Raw genomic sequence first — 19,047 nt, 5'->3', positions numbered from 1 at the left:
AAAACAATGAACTGCGATTTGAAGGGTTTCATTTCCAGAGATATATTAACAAGAACGGATACCTCTCCCTAAATACCGAGGAAGCAATCCCATCCCAAGGTTCAGACAATGTCCTAAAGACTGGGAGCAAAGCTGGAGCTGTGCTCAATTAGTGCCTCGAATCCACTTGGAGGTTTCTCATATTATTTATAAAGATGTAGAAGAGCACATTATCAAGTATTAGTTGGTTTTCTGACCATTTAATGCAACATAGTTCCCCATGTTGTTGGTACAATGGTTTTTCCATACCGCCTGTGGATGCTGGGGATCAGGTGAAGTGTTGTGTATGCCGTGGTGCCATCTCTCTGCCAGGCTTTTGCCAAACTGCCACCACTTTCCCCTGGTGGTGGAATCTCTTCTGAAAATGACCGATTGTGAAGGACAGCAGGTTGTAATATTTTGGCATGTTTCAAAATAGCATTATGCAATAAAGAATTAACAATTTCACAGCCATCACTGTAATATGCAGTGCAATTCTAAGAAGTTTCTTTGCCGTTCCTGACCTATGCACCTGTAATAAGATTAAAGTCATTTTTTTTCTTTAAATCCAATATAGCCTATTCCAACACATCAGCAATAAAAAAAATGGTATAATATTTTTGCAGTAGCTCCCATTTATCATGGCAACAGCTGTTTCATTCGAAAGTGGTGTTCCTGACTAGTTCCCTTGCATTTTTTTGAATGTTTACTTGGCAATGCCTGGGGATACTTTGGCTGGCTAGCAAAGGCAACAAAGTTGTCTCACGGTCACGCAAAGCTCTTCAACAAGAGTGGCACATCACTACTGATGTAAGGATACCATGTACCTCATGGATTAGGTGTTCGTGGGCTGAAGGGAGTCCAGTAGTACAGAGCTGAGGTCCTGCTGCTTTATTGAAGCAATCATTCAGACATCTTCAATCTCATTGCTATTATGCAACCCTAACTTTGTTATTGCTATTCAGTTATGCTTCCATTTAAACCGGAGACTTCACTGCTCTACTGAAGTGACCGGAGTTTCTCCTGCTTACTTTGTTTAAAAAGATTTTTTTCTATCCTCTATAGGTCAAACTCACAGTCCAATTACTGTCAAGTCTCTAATTATCAACAGGGGTAAAAAAAAATCAATGTTTAAAGAGCAAAGAAGGATAAGATACCATGGAGCCGAAATTGCCCCTTCCCTCAAGGCCTGTTCCCGCCAGAAATCGGCGGTCACGCTGCGGAGTGGAATGGCTGCTGATTATTTATGGAATGGTCGCCATTTTGAAAATTGCCCTCCTGCGATATCCCAATGGTGACCCCCCCTCCCCCCATTTCTGCCTCGCTGCTGCCGATGATTCCACCCGCATCCCCCCCCCCCACCCCCGAACGCGAAGTTCCGCCGAGAAAATGTTGCTGCCTTTTCTGTCGGTGTACTGTGCTTGCAGTGTATTCAAAATGGCGGTGCGGCCACCATTAAAGGGGAGGGCACACAGCCACGGTGCCATCTTAATTTTTTTGTCGGCCGACTGCCATATTGGGCCGACAATTATGCCCTCGGGTTCGGCCGGGACCGTCCGATGGGTACTGAGGGCAGGAAGCCAACTGGGGAGTGGTGCAGGCTGTCTGTAGAGAGATGGCAGACAGTCAATATAACCTCCACCTCCCAACAACTGCCACACAGTGCAAGAAGGGGTTCAATGACCTCACAAGGATGTCCAAGGTAAGTCACTGCAAACTGGTGCAAACCCACATCTTCTACCGCCCATACTCACCTCCTTACCTCTCATACCCATAGGAACATAGGGAAAGGAGTAGGCCATCCAGTTCCTTGAGCCTGCTCCACCATTCAATTAAAACATAGTTGAACTGAGTGTCAGTTTGACAAGCGGCTCACCACAGTAATACAACAATTATGGTTCAGGTCTTTGAGTGTCGAGAATAATTGAAACAAGTCTCATCTATTCCAATGAAACAGTTTAATTGCAAATAGTAAAATACAGACAAACAAACCACACAAGCCTCACACCTGTACTATATTACCCGTTTAAACAGAGGTGATCAGTCTCAGCTCTGGTGTCCCGCTTCAGGTTCCTCATTGAGGTCCCTGCTTCTCGAGGTGTTGCTCCGAGGTTCTCTCTGGTTGACCAGCCTTTTCTCTCTACATTTATATTATTCTTAGACTTAGTCTACAGGCCCCAACCTGCCCATGGGGTGACTCATATCTGAGGCCACAGTCTTCCAGAACATCTTGTGGTAGTCACAAGGCATCTCCTGTTTTCTTTGACCTGATTATGCACTCTATGATTAGATGAAGGTTGGCAGCCTTTGACTTTCCGTTTGTTTGCTTTTGATGTTACTGTGATTATCGCGTCCGGTTCCATTGTGACTTGTTGTCCCGTATATGTGGCATGTCTTGACCCTATAGTGGCAACAGTATTTTCCACAGCTTCGTTCCGTAACCCTTAATAATCTTGCCTAACAAAAATCAATCAATCTCAGTTCTGAAATTTTCAATTGACCCCCCAGCCTCAACAGCTAGTGTAGGGGAGAGAGTTCCAGATTTCCACTCCCCTTTGTATGAAAAGGCGTCCTGATATCACCCCAGAATGGCCTAGCTTTATTTTTAAGGTGATGCCACTTTATTCTGGACTCCCAGAACAAATTGTTTTTCTCTATCTACCCTATCAACTCCTTCTCGCTCCACTCCTGGATGTTTGAGGAACACACTTCTGATAAGAGCAACCTCTTCAAATACTCAAGTACCTTATTTACTCAAAACCACTCTCACAACTCACTTTGCCTACCACAAGGACTTCAACTAGTCTTTAAGGGCACGTCTTTTAAAGGGACTAATCTCATCGTCATGACATGCATGACCTCAAATGAGGAAAGTCTCCATGACACTGTCTGGTCTGTAACCTTGTCTTCTCTCTCTACAAAGGAAAAAAAGGGCCTCCAACCAATGCCACGATAGGACTACTGGGGGAGGACCACCATCACTGAAAACCCTGAGTCCGCAGGAAGAGGAGACATTATATTGAAGAGGCAGATGGACAGATGAGCATGTAGGAGAGGGCGAGGACAGTGGTGAGCTGGCAAGGGAAGATTGGTAAAGGCTGGACAAGGCTCATTAAATGTAATTTCAGCATCTTGAGTTTTCTCAAAATTTTGCAATGCCCTTACACTCACTTACCTATTTCTTCAAGGGCAATTGTCACAGCTAAACCAGCTCTTCTGTCTTTCATATCCTAGAAGAGACCTTGGAGGAAGAGGCTGGCTACTCTGATCACAGCCTGGGCACTTCTAGATACAAAGCTCCATCCTGGCATCTTATCTGCACAGGCACCAAACATCATCATCATCATAGGCAGTCCCTCCAAATCGAGGAAGACTTGCTTCCACTCTAAAAGTGAGTTCTCAGGTGGCCGTACAGTCCAATGCGGGAATTACAGTCTCTGTCACAGGTGGGGCAGACAGTCGTTGAAGGAAAGGGTGGGTGGGGAGTCTGGGTTGCCGCACGTTCCTTCCGCTGCCTGCGCTTGTTTTCTGCACGGTCTCGGCGACGATACTCGAGGTGCTCAGCGCCCTCCCGGATGCTCTTCCTCCACTTTGGCCAGAGATTCCCAGGTGTCAGCGGGGATGTTGCACTTTATCAAGGAAGCTTTGAGGGTGTCCTTGAAACGTTTCCTCTGCCCACCTGGAGCTCGCTTGGCGTGTAGGAGTAGAGCGCTTGCTTAGGGAATATTGTGTCGAGCATGCGGATGATGTGGCCCGCCCAACGGAGCTGGTCGAGCGTGGTCAGTGCTGGGGATGTTGGCCTGAGCGAGAATACTGACAGTGCGTCTATCCTCTCAGTGGATTTGCAGGATCTTGCGGAGGCAGCATTGGTGGTACTTCTCAAGCGCTTTGAGATGTCTGCTGTATATGGTCCACGTCTCTGAGCCATATAGGAGGGCGGGTATCACTACAGCCCTGTAGACCATAAGCTTTGGTGTCAGATTTGAGGTCCTAGTCTTCAAACACTTTGTTCCTCAGGCGACCGAAGACTGCACTGGCACACTGGAGGCGGTGTTGGACGTCGCCATCGATGTCTGCCCTTGCCGACAGTAGGCTCCCGAGGTATGGAAAATGGTCCACGTTGTCCAAGGTCTCGCCGTGGATTTTGATGGCCGAGGGACAGTGCTGTGCGGCGGAGTCAGGTTGGTGGAGGACCTTTGTCTTACGGATGTTTAGCATAAGGCCCATGCTTTCGTAAGCCTCGGTGAAGGCGTTGAGGATGACTTGGAGTTCAGCCTCTGAGTGTGCGCAGACGCAAGCGTCGTCCATGTACTGCAGTTCGATGACAGAGGCTGGGACGACCTTGGATCTAGCCTGGAGGTGGCTAAGGTTGTACAGGTTCCCACTGGTTCTACAGTTTAGTTCCACTCCAGCGGGGAGCTTGTTGAGAGTGAGATGTAGCATTGCAACGAGGAAGATTGAGAAAAGCGTTGGTGTGATGCCGCAGCCCTGCTTGACCCCAGACCAGACGTGGATTGGGTCTGTGGTGGATCCGTTGGTCAGGATCACAGCTTGCATGCGTTCGTGGAGCAGTCGGAGGATGGTGACAAACTTTTGCAGGCAGCCGAAACGGAGGAGGACGCTCTATAGTCCCTCATGGCAATACAGAGATAGCCACTCACAATGAATTAGTTGGACAGTCAGAAGGGTGAGTACCTGAGCATGAGTGAAAATGAGGACCTGGGACTGGAAGATGAAAGAGTGGCACTCTTCCACAGAAGGAAGAGAAATGGCCACCTTCAGCTGAAGAGCCTGATCTCTGGGGCCCGTTCTTCAACAGAGTGATGATTCTGGGGCATCGGTCACATGTGCAGGGTGGAGATGGTTTCCAAGCACATGGTTGAGATGATGGATGAGCGGCGAGAGTCTACTACCTGGATCTGCAACACATGGCAAGATGTTTCTCACAAGCTGTAGAACATCCTGGAGACTGTAATAGCCCGAGAAATCCCTGCAGCGTCAACACGCCAGGAAGGGCTTCTAAGGTCATGGGTGAGCGGCAGCTACCAGTGCTGCAGTAGACGCTTTGAACAGTACACTTTCACAGGGCTTCCAAGACCTCATTGGTACTATTGGAGGTGTGATGTCACCAACCGGGAGTACCTGCGGCCAACAGCAGTGGGCTGCAAGGCATGGGCACGGATGTCACTGCCTCCACGGAGGGTAACAACTAACTCGCTTCTTTAAGGCATCCTCAAATGATGGCATGAGGGAGGTGCAGACATGGACCCAACACCCCTTGCCACTGCAAGCGCCACACTGTTCCTCCGCGACAGCAGCCACTCTGAGAGGAGAGTCACTTCAAGTCTCTAAGGCTCGAGCCACCAACCGGTCGACACCTGCCACTCAGGGAACACCTTTTAGGAGTAGTGGACTAGGAACCAGAGCCAGTGAGGTAGCTGGCACAAAGGACAGCCCTACTGTTGAGATTTAGTTGTCGAAATGGAAAATCGATTTTGTTGACACTTCTGAGTGAATATTGAGTTTGGAATTTAAAAATCTGTAAATAAAAAGCTGGCATCAGTAGGCGAAGGTGGTATTTTATATTTTGTGTTACCGATATATTTAAACTTGACTTCAAAGCTGCTAAAATATGTTACACACCTGCGTGTAGGCTCGTGAGTCACACCGTTTACTTAGCAACCATGTCATGGTTGGGCTAATTTATTTATGGGTTGGAATTTGCAGGCTGCTATTTGCTTAACCTCACAGGGTCATCAGGTGAATCTTTAAGCACTTAAAAGACTGTCAAGAGAAAAAGAAATATTAAGGCACTTAAGGAGCTCGGGAGCTCCAACTAGATAACACCTACACAATAAAGAGTGCTCGCAGTAAAGGACTCAAGATGAATATCCCGATTAACAAAAATAAACAAGTTCAACTGTGTGACTTGCTCATCTGTACTTTCTCACAATGCGGTGAGTCGACCTTTGTGTGTCCTGGTGAATAAACCCAAGAGCAGCCGCCATATCAAAATTGTTGGTCAAATGACTTTTTTTTAACCGTTCCTCAATTCTCTTCCTGCCTCACTTGAATCACCCTACACTGTGCTTCCACAATTGTTGGTGGATCTCTGGTGTTGCACACAAGCCTTTTTTAAAAATACATTCTTGGGATGTGGGCGCACTGGGCAAGGCTAGCATTTATTGCCCATCCCTAGCTGCACAGCATTGATAAAACTGAGTGTTTGCTGGGCCACTTCAGAAGGCAGTTCAGAGTCAACCATGTTGGTGTGGGACTGGAGTCACATATAGGCAGGGTAAGGACGGCAGGTTTCCTTTCCTAAAGGGCATTAGTGAACCAGTTGGGTTTTTGCAAATATCTGACAGCTTCATGGTCATTTTTATTGATACCAGCTTTTTATTTAGACACTTTAAAAATCTGAATTCAAATTCTTAAACTGTCATGATGGTGAATTGAACTCACACACTCTGGATTACTAGACTAGTAGCATAACCACTACACTACCATACCTTGTCATCAAATAACTTATGATGCTGGACAGTGAGTCTGGGCTATTTGACTGCAGGGGCAGTGCAGGCATGCCTAATCCTGTCCTCATTCACATTCACACTTTCCAGCAAGGGGGTCACTGGGTAGGGTAATACTCAGCAGTGGTTACCCTCTCCCTAGCCTGAGGCCATTTTTTAAATGTATTAATTGTTGGGATGTGGGCGTCACTGGCAAGGGCGGCATTTATTTCCCATTCCTAGTTGCCCCGAGATGGTGGTGGCGGGCCTTGTTCTTGAACCGCTGCAGTCCGTGTGGTGAAGGTGCTCTCACAATAGGGAGGGAGTTCCAGGATATCGATCCAGCGACGATGAAGAAACGGCGACATAAGTCCAAGTCAGGATGCTGTGTGACTTGGAGAGGAACTGTGAGATGATGGTGTTCCCGTGCACCAGTTGCACTTGTCCTTTACAATGAGACGCAACTATCACTGCTTGACTAAGACCAACTTCACTCAGCACAGACCAGGGTTCCAACTTGACACCTTCCTATTGCGGTGTGTCTGTCCTGAGGTGCTGATGGAAACAAAATGGGTGTCTGGAGTCTACAGCATCAGCTCTTTTACTGAATAGTAATGTTGGAGGGGTCAGTGTAGAGCTGGAACATAATAGAAACCTTGGAGGGTGGATACTATTAATTCGTGTGCCGGACACAGAGCCTTGCATACTGGGAGCACATAGTGAGAATTCGGGGCTGGGAAGATCAACAGGTCATCAAGATTTTCTTGCCCTGTCTCTTCCGGGCCTAGTAGCACATGAGGCAGCCCGATTCTTCCATTTCTTTTACATCTGACAGATGGTGATCTGACTGTTTCCGTCCTGCCTCAGCCCCTCTACTGCTGGGATCCTCAGCCATGCTTGTTTTACCTCCAGACTCGACCAATCCAATGCTCTCCCGGCTGGCCTCCCATCTTCCACCCTCCGTAAACTTGAGTTCATCCAAATCATTGCTGCCCATGTCCTAACTCGCACCAAGACCCATTCACCAATCACCCCTGTGCTCGCTGACCTACATTGGTGCCCGGTCTAGCAATACCTTGATTTTAAAATTCTCATCCTTGTGCTCAAATCCCTCCGTGACCTCACCCCTCCCTATCTCTGTAATATCCACCAGATCCCACGCAGGTCGCTTGACAGTTTCTCAATGGAAAAACTGTGCATGCGCAAAGTTTGAATGCATGGGTGCCTTAAAGCGGCCACGCACCCAAAAAAATGATAGGGAACATTGCCCACAATCCTCTGAGATCTCTGCGCTCCTATAATTCTGTCCTCTTTCGCATCCCTGCTTTTCAACACTCCACTACTTTCACTAAGTTGCCTTGGCACTAAGCTCTGAAATTCCCTCCCGAAATCTCTCCACCTCTCTACCCCTCTCTCCTCCTTTAAGACAACCCTTAAAACCTACCTATTTGACCAAGTTTTAGGTCATTTGTCCTAATATTTGCTTGGTGTCAAATTTGATCATCGCTGCTGTGAAGCGCATTGGGACATTTTACTACATTAAAGGTGCTGTACAAATACAAATTGTTATTGCTGAGAGAGGGGAGATCCTCATCACCTCGGTGCAATTTGGCTGCTTCATTTGTGTCTTACTCCCTTAAATTATTGAAGTAAATTTATGGGGAAGCACTCTCAGATGCACTAGGTAATGGAGACCAGCTCTTTACGGCAAATCTAAAGCAAAACCAGATGGGCCTTTAGTAGTCTGAAGAGAGAAGCACCTTTTCTAAATTATTTCTGAAAATCCAAGAGTCCATATCTTAAAGGATGATAAATCCTGATCTGTACTTAATTCCATTCGCAGAGTGAGTGTATAAGTCATTGCATTGATTTTAGAGGCAAGATGTCAAACGTTTCTTTGTAATGTTGTTACTAGGGATGATGTATTGCTCCAGTGCATGCAAAGCCCCATCATGTTGCTACATATTGGAATATGCTGTAAGAAATAGTGAATTGGAAGAAATAACTTGAGACCGAAAAGTTTCTTCAGACTGGTGTTGGTATTGAAGGATTCATTCCCTGGTACAATAGCTAAAGCGACTTGAACAGCGTGAACATAAATAACTGATAACAGGTGGCTCCAAATATCTGAAGGCCAAGAATGGCATGTCTGACTCCAACCATGGGAGGATGTGAAGAGGAGGGTTTCACCCAAGAGTTGAGACAAAGAACCCGATGTATCATCGGTTAAATGGTCCTACCAATATCTACACCAGGCCCACCCCTAAAAAGAGAATAAAAGAAAGACCTAGAAGGCACTTCAAGGCAGATGGTGAAGATAAGATCTGTTCGTGCCATCAGCTGTCTGTCCGATCGAGACTAATACCAGCTACTTGTCACGGTCATATGTCTACTATGACTATCTTGATTGTGTGTTGTGTTTGACACATTTGAACTACTACTCCTTTAATAAAATGCCTTATATAATTGCAGGATAGCTCCGATGAATACGTGGCTTGAGGAATGGTGCAAGGGGAGGGATTCAAATTCCTAGGACATTGGAACCGGTTCTGGAGGAGCAAACTGGACGGTGTGCACCTGGGCAGGACCGGAACCGATGTCCTAGGCGGAGTGTTTGCTAGTGCTGTTGGGGAGGGTTTAAACTAAAATGGCAGGGGGATGGGAATCTATGCAGGGAGGCAGAGTGAAGTAAAAAGTGGGCAGAAGCAAAAGGTAGGAAGGAGAAAAGCAAGAGTGGAGGGCAGAGAAATCAAGGGCAAAAATCAAAAAGGGCCACATTACAACATCATTCTAAAAGGACAAAGAGTGTTAAAAAAAACAAGCCTGAAGGCTCTGAGTCTCAATGCGAGGAGCATTCGTAATAAGGTGGATGAATTGACTGCATAGATAGCTGTTAATGGATATGATGTAATTGGGATTACGGAGACATGGCTCCAGGGTAACCAAGGCTGGGAACGCAATATCCAGGGGTATTCAATATTCAGGAAGCTCAGGTAGGAAGAAAAAGGAGGTGGGGTAGCGTTACGAGTTAAAGAGGAGATTAATGCAATAGTAAAGAAGGACATTAGCGTGGATGATGTGGAATCTATGGGTAGAGCTGCGAAACACCAAAGGGCAGAAAACATAAGAACATAGAACATAAGAATTAGGAACAGGAGTAGGCCATCTAGCCCCTCGAGCCTGCTCCACCATTCAACAAGATCATGGCTGATCTGGCCGTGGACTCAGCTCCACTTACCCGCCCGCTCCCCATAACCCTTAATTCCCTTATTGGTTAAAAATCTATCTATCTGTGATTTGAATACATTCAATGAGCTAGCCTCAACTGCTTCCTTGGGCAGAGAATTCCACAGATTCACAACCCTCTGGGAGAAGAAATTCCTTCTCAACTCGGTTTTAAATTGGCTCCCCTGTATTTTGAGGCTGTGCCCCCTAGTTCTAGTCTCCCCGACCAGTGGAAACAATCTCTCCGCCTCTATCTTGTCTATCCCTTTCATTATTTAAAATGTTTTTATAAGATCACCCCTGATCCTTCTGAACTCCAGGGAGACAAAAAGGAGGCAAAAGCAAAAGACAGAAAGGAGATGAGGAAAAGTGGAGGGCAGAGAAAACCAAGGCAAAGAACAAAAAGGGCCACTGTACAGCAAAATTCTAAAAGGACAAAGGGTGTTAAAAAAACAAGCCTGAAGGCTTTGTGTCTTAATGCAAGGAGTATCCGCAATAAGGTGGATGAATTAATTGTGCAAATAGATGTTAACAAATATGATGTGATTGGGATTACGGAGACGTGGCTCCAGGATGATCAGGGCTGGGAACTCAACATCCAGGGGTATTCAACATTCAGGAAGGATAGAATAAAAGGAAAAGGAGGTGGGGTAGCATTGCTGGTTAAAGAGGAGATTAATGCAATAGTTAGGAAAGACATTAGCTTGGATGATGTGGAATCTATATGGGTAGAGCTGCAGAACACTAAAGCGCAAAAATCGTTAGTGGGAGTTGTGTACAGACCTCCAAACAGTAGTAGTGATGTTGGGGAGGGCATCAAACAGGAAATTAGGAGTGCATGCAATAAAGGTGCAGCAGTTATAATGGGTGACTTTAATATGCACATAGATTGGGCTAGCCAAACTGGAAGCAATACGGTGGAGGAGGATTTCCTGGAATGCATAAGGGATGGTTTTCTAGACCAATATGTCGAGGAACCAACTAGGGGGGAGGCCATCTTAGACTGGGTGTTGTGTAATGAGAGAGGATTAATTAGCAATCTCATTGTGCGAGGCCCCTTGGGGAAGAGTGACCATAATATGGTGGAATTCTGCATTAGGATGGAGAATGAAACAGTTAATTCAGAGACCATGGTCCAGAACTTAAAGAAGGGTAACTTTGAAGGTATGAGGCATGAATTGGCTAAGATAGATTGGCTAATGATACTTAAGGGGTTGACTGTGGATGGGCAATGGCAGACATTTAGAGAACGCATGGATGAATTACAACAATTGTACATTCCTGTCTGGCGTAAAAATAAAAAAGGGAAGGTGGCTCAACCGTGGCTATCTAGGGAAATCAGGGATAGTATTAAAGCCAAGGAAGTGGCATACAAATTGGCCAGAAATAGCAGCGAACCTGGGGACTGGGAGAAATTTAGAACTCAGCAGAGGAGGACAAAGGGTTTGATTAGGGTAGGGAAAATGGAGTACGAGAAGAAGCTTGCAGGGAACATTAAGGCGGATTGCAAAAGTTTCTATAGGTATGTAAAGAGAAAGAGGTTAGTAAAGACAAACGTAGGTCCCCTGCAGTCAGAATCAGGGGAAGTCATAACGGGGAACAAAGAAATGGCAGACCAATTGAACAAGTACTTTGGTTCAGTATTCACTAAGGAGGACACAAACAACCTTCCGGATATAAAAGTGGTCAGAGGGTCTATTAAGGAGGAGGAACTGAGGGAAATCTTTATTAGTCGGGAAATTGTGTTGGGGAAATTGATGGGTTGAAGGCCGATAAATCCCCAGGGCCTGATGGACTGCATCCCAGAGTACTTAAGGAGGTGGCCTTGGAAATAGCGGATGCATTGACAGTCATTTTCCAACATTCCATTGACTCTGGATCAGTTCCTATCGAGTGGAGGGTAGCCAATGTAACCCCACTTTTTAAAAAAGGAGGGAGAGAGAAAGCAGGGAATTATAGACCGGTCAGCCTGACCTCAGTAGTGGGTAAAATGATGGAATCAATTATTAAGGATGTCATAGCAGCGCATTTGGAAAATGGTGACATGATAGGTCCAAGTCAGCATGGATTTGTAAAAGGGAGATCATGCTTGACAAATCTTCTGGAATTTTTTGAGGATGTTTCCAATAAAGTGGACAAAGGAGTACCAGTTGATGTGGTATATTTGGACTTTCAGAAGGCTTTCGACAAGGTCCCACACAGGAGATTAATGTGCAAAGTTAAAGCACATGGGATTGGGGGTAGTGTGCTGACGTGGATTGAGAACTGGTTGTCAGACAGGAAGCAAAGAGTAGGAGTAAATGGGTACTTTTCGGAATGGCAGGCAGTGACTAGTGGGGTACCGCAGGGTTCTGTGCTGGGGCCCCAGCTGTTTACATTATACATTAATGATTTAGACGAAGGGATTAAATTTAGTATCTCCAAATTTGCGGATGACACTAAGTTGGGTGGCAGTGTGAGCTGCGAGGAGGATGCTATGAGGCTACAGAGTGACTTGGATAGGTTAGGTGAGTGGGCAAATGCGTGGCAGATGAAGTATAATGTGGATAAATGTGAGGTTATCCACTTTGGTGGTAAAAACAGAGAGACAGACTATTATCTGAATGGTGACAGATTAGGAAAAGGGAAGGTGCAACGAGACCTGGGTGTCATGGTACATCAGTCATTGAACGTTGGCATGCAGGTACAGCAGGCGGTTAAGAAAGCAAATGGCATGTTGGCCTTCATAGCGAGGGGATTTGAGTACAGGGGCAGGGAGGTGTTGCTACAGTTGTACAGGGCCTTGGTGAGGCCACACCTGGAGTATTGTGTACAGTTTTGGTCTCCTAACTTGAGGAAGGACATACTTGCTGTTGAGGGAGTGCAGCGAAGATTCACCAGACTGATTCCCGGGATGGTGGGACTGACCTATCAAGAAAGACTGAATCAACTGGGCTTGTATTCACTGGAGTTCAGAAGAGTGAGAGGGGACCTCATAGAAACGTTTAAAATTCTGACGGGTTTGGACAGGTTGGATGCAGGAAGAATGTTCCCAATGTTGGGGAAGTCCAGAACCAGGGGTCACAGTCTAAGGATAAGGGGTAAGCCATTTAGGACCGAGATAAGGAGAAACTTCTTCACCCAGAGAGTGGTGAACCTGTGGAATTCTCTACCACGGGAAGTAGTTGAGGCCAATTCACTAAATATATTCAAAAGGGAGTTAGATGAAGTCCTTACTACTCGGGGGATCAAGGGGTATGGCGTGAAAGCAGGAAGTGGGTACTGAAGTTTCATGTTCAGCCATGAACTCGTTGAATGGCGGTGCAGGCTAGAAGGGCTGAATGGCCTGCTCCTGCACCTATTTTCTATGTTTCTATGTTTCTATGAGTAAAGACCCAGTCTACTCAATCTATCATCATAAGGTAACCCCCTCATCTCCAGAATCAGCCTAGTGAATCGTCCCTGCACCCCCTCCAAGGCTAGTATATCCTTCCTTAAGTAAGGTGACCAAAACTGCATGCAGTACTCCAGGTGCGGCCTCACCGATATCCTGTACAGTTGCAGCAGGACCTCCCTGCTTTTGTACTCCATCCCTCTCGCAATGAAGGCCAACATTCCATTCGCCTTCCTGATTACCTGCTGCACCTGTAAACTAACTTTTTGGGATTCATGCACAAGGACCCCCTGGTCCCTCTGCACCACAGCATGTTGTAATTTCTCCCCATTCAAATAATATTCCCTTTTACTGTTTTTTTTTCCAAGGTGGATGACCTCACATTTTCCGACATTGTATTCCATCTGCCAAACCTTAGCCCATTCGCTTAACCTATCTAAATCACTTTGCAGCCTCTCTGTGTACTCTTTCCCACTAATCTTTGTGTCATCCGCAAATTTTGTTACACTACACTCTGTCCCCTCTTCCAGGTCATCTATGTACATTGTAAACAGTTGTGGTCCCAGCACCGATCCCTGTGGCACGCCACTAACCACCGATTTCCAACCTGAAAAGGACCCATTTATCCCAACTCTCTGCTTTCTGTTAGCCAGCCAACTCTCTATCCATGCTAATACATTTCCTCTGACTCCGCGTACCTTTATCTTCTGCAGCAACCTTTTGTGTAGCTCACCTTATCGAATGCCTTTTGGAAATCTAAATACACCACATCCATCCACCATGCTCGTTATATCCTCAAAGAATTCCAGTAAATTAGTTAAACATGATTTCCCCTTCATGAATCCATGTTGCGTCTGCTTGATTGCACTATTCCTATCGAGATATCCCGCTATTTCTTCCTTAATGATAGCTTCAAGCATTTTCCCCACTACAGATGTTAAACTAACCGGCCTATACTTACCTGCCTTTTGTCTGCCCCCTTTTTTAAACAGAGGCGTTACATTCCAATCCTGCTTTCCAATCCACTGGTACCTCCCCAGAGTCCAGAGAAATTTGGTAGATTATAACGAATGCATCTGCTATAACTTCCGCCATCTCTTTTAATACCCTGGGATGCATTTCATCAGGATCAGGGGACTTATCTACCTTGAGTCCCATTAGCCTGTCCAACACTATCCCCCTAGTGATAGTGATTGTCTCAAGGTCCTCCCTTCCCACATTCCTGTGACCAGCAATTTTTGGCATGGTTTTTGTGTCTTCCACTGTGAAGACCGAAGCAAAATAATTGTTTAAGGTCTCAGCCATTCCAATATTTCCCATTCTTAAATCTCCCTTCTCATCTTCTAAGGGACCAACATTTACTTTAGTCACTCTCTTCCGTTTTATATATCGGTAAAAGCTTTTACTATCTGTTTTTATGTTTTGCGCAAGTTTACTTTCGTAATCTATCTTTCCTTTCTTTATTGCTTTCTTAGTCATTCTTTGCTATCGTTTAAAATTTTCCCAATCTTCTAGTTTCCCACAAATCTTGGCCACCTTATACACATTGGTTTTTAATTTGATACTCTCCTTTATTTCCTTGGTTATCCACGGCTGGTTATCCCTTCTCTTACCGCCCTTCTTTTTGACTGGAATATATTTTTGTTGAGCACTATGAAAGAGCTCCTTAAAAGTCCTCCATTGTTCCTCAATTGTGCCACCATTTAGTCTGTGTTCCCAGTCTACTTTAGCTAACTCTGCCCTCATCCCACTGTAGTCCCCTTTGTTTAAGCATAGTACGCTCGATTGAGACATTACTTCCTCACCCTCAATCTGTATTACAAATTCAACCATACTGTGATCACTCATTCCGAGAGGATCTTTTACGAGGAGATCGTTTATTATTCCTGTCTCATTACACAGGACCAGATCTAAGATAGCTTGCTCCCTTGTAGGTTCTGTAACATCCTGTTCTAAGAAACAATCCCGTATGCATTCTATGAATTCCTCCTCCAGGCTACCCCGTGCAATTTGATTTGACCAATCGATATGTAGGTTAAAATCCCCCATGATTACTGCCGTTCCTTTTTCACATGCCTCCATTATTCCCTTGATTATTGTCCGCCCCACCGTGAAGTTATTATTTGGGGGCCTATAAACTACGCCTACCAGTGACTTTTTCCCCTTACTATCTCTAATCTCCACCCACAATGATTCAACATTTTGTTCATTAGAGCCAATATCATCTCTCACAACTGTCCTGATATCATCCTTTATTAACAGAGCTACCCCACCTCCTTTCCCTTCTTGTCTATCCTTCCGAATTGTCAGATACCCCTGTCTGTTTAATTCCCAGTCTTGGCCACCCTGCAACCATGTTTCTGTAATGGCCACCAAATCATACCCATTTGTACTGATTTGTGCCGTCAACTCATTTACTTTATTTTGAATGCTGCGTGCATTTAGGTAGAGTGTTTTAATACTAGTTTTTAAACCATGATTTTTAGTTTTGACACCTCCTGCAGCCCCTTTATAGTCATACATATTATCCCTTCCTATCACCTTGTGGTTTACACTTACAACAGTGCTACTCTGCTCTGTTGCCTCCTGCCTTTTGCATTCTTTCTTGGGGTCCTGTTCATCTGTGCTCTCACCCACTCTAACTAGCTCTCCTGGGTTCCGAATACTCCTCGCATTGAGGCACCGAGCTTTTAGGCTTGCCTTTTTATTACACTTTGACCCTTTAGAATTTTGCTGTACAGTGGCTCTTTTTGTTTTTTGCCTTGGGTTTCTCTGCCCTCCACTTTTAGTCATCTCCTTTCTGTCTTTTGCTTCTGTCTCCATTTTGTTTCCCTCTGTCTCCCTGCATTGGTTCCCATCCCCCTGCCATATTAGTTTAACTCCTCCCCAACAGCACTAGCAAACACTCCCCCTAGGACATTGGTTCTGGTCCTGCCTAGGTGCAGACTCTCCGGTTTGTACTGGTCCCACCTTCCCCAGAATCGGTTCCAATGCCTTAGGAATTTGAATCCATCCCTGCTGCACCACTGCTCAAGCCACATATTCATCTGTGCTATCCTGCGATTCCTACTCTGACTAGCATGTGGCACTGGTAGCAATCCCGAGATTACTACTTTTGATGTCCTACTTTTTAATTTAGCTCCTAGCTCCTTAAATTCGTCTCCTAGGACCTCATCCCTTTTATTACCTATGCCGTTGGTACCTATATGCACCACAACAACTGGCTGTTCTCCCTCCCTTTTCAGAATGTCCTGCACCCACTCCAAGACATCCTTGACTCTTGCACCAGGGAGACAACATACTATCCTGGAGTCTCTGTTGCGGGCGCAGAAACGCCGATCTATTCCCCTTACAATTGAATCCCCTATCGCTATCGCTCTCCCACTCTTTTTCCTGCCCTCCTGTGCAACAGAGCCAGCCACGGTGCCATGAACTTGGCTGCTGCTGCCCTCCCCTCAACAGTACTCAAAGCAGTGTATCTGTTGTGGGAGTTGTGTACAGACCACCAAACAGTAGTTGGGAGATTGGGGATGGCATCAAACAGGAAATTAGGGATGTGTGCAATAAGGGTACAGCAGTTATCATGGGTGACTTTAATCTACATATTGACTGGGCTAACCAAACTGGTAGCAATACTGTGGAGGAGGATTTCCTGGAGTGTATAAGGGATGGTTTTCTAGATCAATATGTCGAGGAACCCACTAGAGAGCAGGCCATCCTAGACTGGGTCTTGTGTAACGAGAGAGGATTAATTAGCAATCTGGTCGTGCGGGGTCCCTTGGGGAAGAGTGACTATAATATGGTAGAATTCCTCATTAAGATGGAGAGTGACACAGTTAATTCAGAGACTAGGGTCCTGAACTTAAAGAAAGGAAACTTTGATGGTATAAGACGTGAATTGGCTAAGATAGACTGGAGAATGATACTTAAAGGGTTGACAGTGGATCGGCAATGGCAGACATTTAAATATCACATAGATGAACGACAACAATTGTGCATCCCTGTGTGGCATAAGAATAAAGAAGGGAAGGTGGCTCAACCGCGGCTAACAAGGGAAATTAGGGAAAGTGTTAAATCCAAGGACGAGGCATATAAATTGGCCAGAAAAAGCAGCAAACCTGAGGACTGGGAGAAATTTAGAATTCAGCAGAGGAGGACTAAGGGGAAAATAGAGTATGAGAGTAAGTTTGCAGGGAACATAAAAACTGACTGCAAAAGCTTCTATAGATATGTGAAGAGAAAAAGATTAGTGAAGACAAATGTAGGTCCCTTGCAGTCAGAATCAGGTGAATTCATAATGGGGAACAAGGAAATGGCAGACCAATTGAACAAATACTTTGGTTCTGTCTTCACTAAGGAAGACACGAATAACCTCCCAAAAATACGAGGGGATCGAGGAACTAGCGAGAAGGGGGAACTGAGGAAAATCCTTATTAGTCAGGAAATGGTGTTAGGGAAATTGAAAGGACTGAAGGCCGATAAATCCCCAGAGCCTGATAGTCTGCATCCCAAAGTACTTAAGGAAGTGGCCCTAGAAATAGTGGATGTATTGGTGGTCATTTTTCAACATTCCATGGACTCTGGTTCAGTTCCTATGGATTGGAGGGTAGCTAATGTAACCCCACTTTTTTAAAAAAGAGGGAGGGAGAAAACAGGGAATTATAGACCGGTTAGCCTGACATTGGTGGTGGGGAAAATGCTGGAATCATTATTAAAGATACAATAGCAGCGCATTTGGAAAGCAGTGACAGGATCGGTCCAAGTCAGCATTGATTTAGAAAAGGGAAATCATGCTTGATAAATCTTCTAGAGTTTTTGAGGATGTAACTAGACGAGTGGATAAGGGAGAACCAGTGGATGTGATGTATTTGGACTTTCAAAAAGCTTTTGACAAGGCCCCACACAAGAAATTAGTGTGCAAAATTAAGGCACATGGTATTAGGGGTAATGTATTGACGTGAATGGAGAAATGGTGTGAGGGAAATTGAAGGAACTGAAGGCCGATCAATCCCCAGAGCCTGATAGACTGCATCCCAAAGTACTTAAGGAAGTGGCCCGAGAAATAGTAGATGTATTGGTGAACATGGAGGAAGCAAAGAGTGGGAATAAACAGGTCTTTTTCAGAATGGCAGGCAGTGACTAGTGGGGTTTAGTGCTGGGACCTCAGCTATTTACAATATACATTAATGATTTAGACGAAGGAATTGAATGTAATATCTCCAAGTTTGCAGATGACACTAAGCTGGGTGGCAGTGTGAGCTGTGAGGAGGATGCTAGGAGGCTGCAGGGGGACTTGGACAGGTTAGGTGAATGGGCAACTGCATGGCAGATGCAGTATAATGTGGGTAAATGTGAGGTTATCCACTTTGGTGGCAAAAACAGGAAGGCAGATTATTATCAGAATGGTGACAGATTAATAAAAGGGGAGGTGCAACGAGACCTGGGTGTCATGGTACATCAATCATTGAAGGTAGGCATGCAGGTACAGCAGGCAGTAAAGAAAGCAAATGGCATGCTGGTCTTCAGAGAGGGGATTTGAGTATAGGAGCAGGGAGGTCTTACTGCAGTTGTACAGGGCCTTGGTGAGACCACACCTTGAGTATTGTGTTCAGTTTTGGTCTCCTAATCTGAGGAAGGATGTGCTTGCTATTGAGGGAGTGCAGCGAAGGTTCGCCAGACTGATTCCCGGGATGGCAGGACTGACATATGAGGAAAGGCTGCATCGGCTAGGCTCATACTCATTGGAATTTAGAAGAATGAGAGGGGATCTCATAGAAACTTATAAAATTCTGATGGGACTGGACAGGTTAGATGCAGGAAGAATTTTCCCCATGTTGGAGAAGTCCAGAACCAGGGGTCACAGTCTAAGGATAAAGGGCTAAGCCATTTAGCACCGAGATGAGGAGAAACTTCTTCACTCAG

The sequence above is a fragment of the Pristiophorus japonicus genome, chromosome 11, assembly GCF_044704955.1.
Source record: "Pristiophorus japonicus isolate sPriJap1 chromosome 11, sPriJap1.hap1, whole genome shotgun sequence".
Classification (NCBI taxonomy): domain Eukaryota; kingdom Metazoa; phylum Chordata; class Chondrichthyes; family Pristiophoridae; genus Pristiophorus; species Pristiophorus japonicus.
This window is presented reverse-complemented; position numbering follows the sequence as displayed.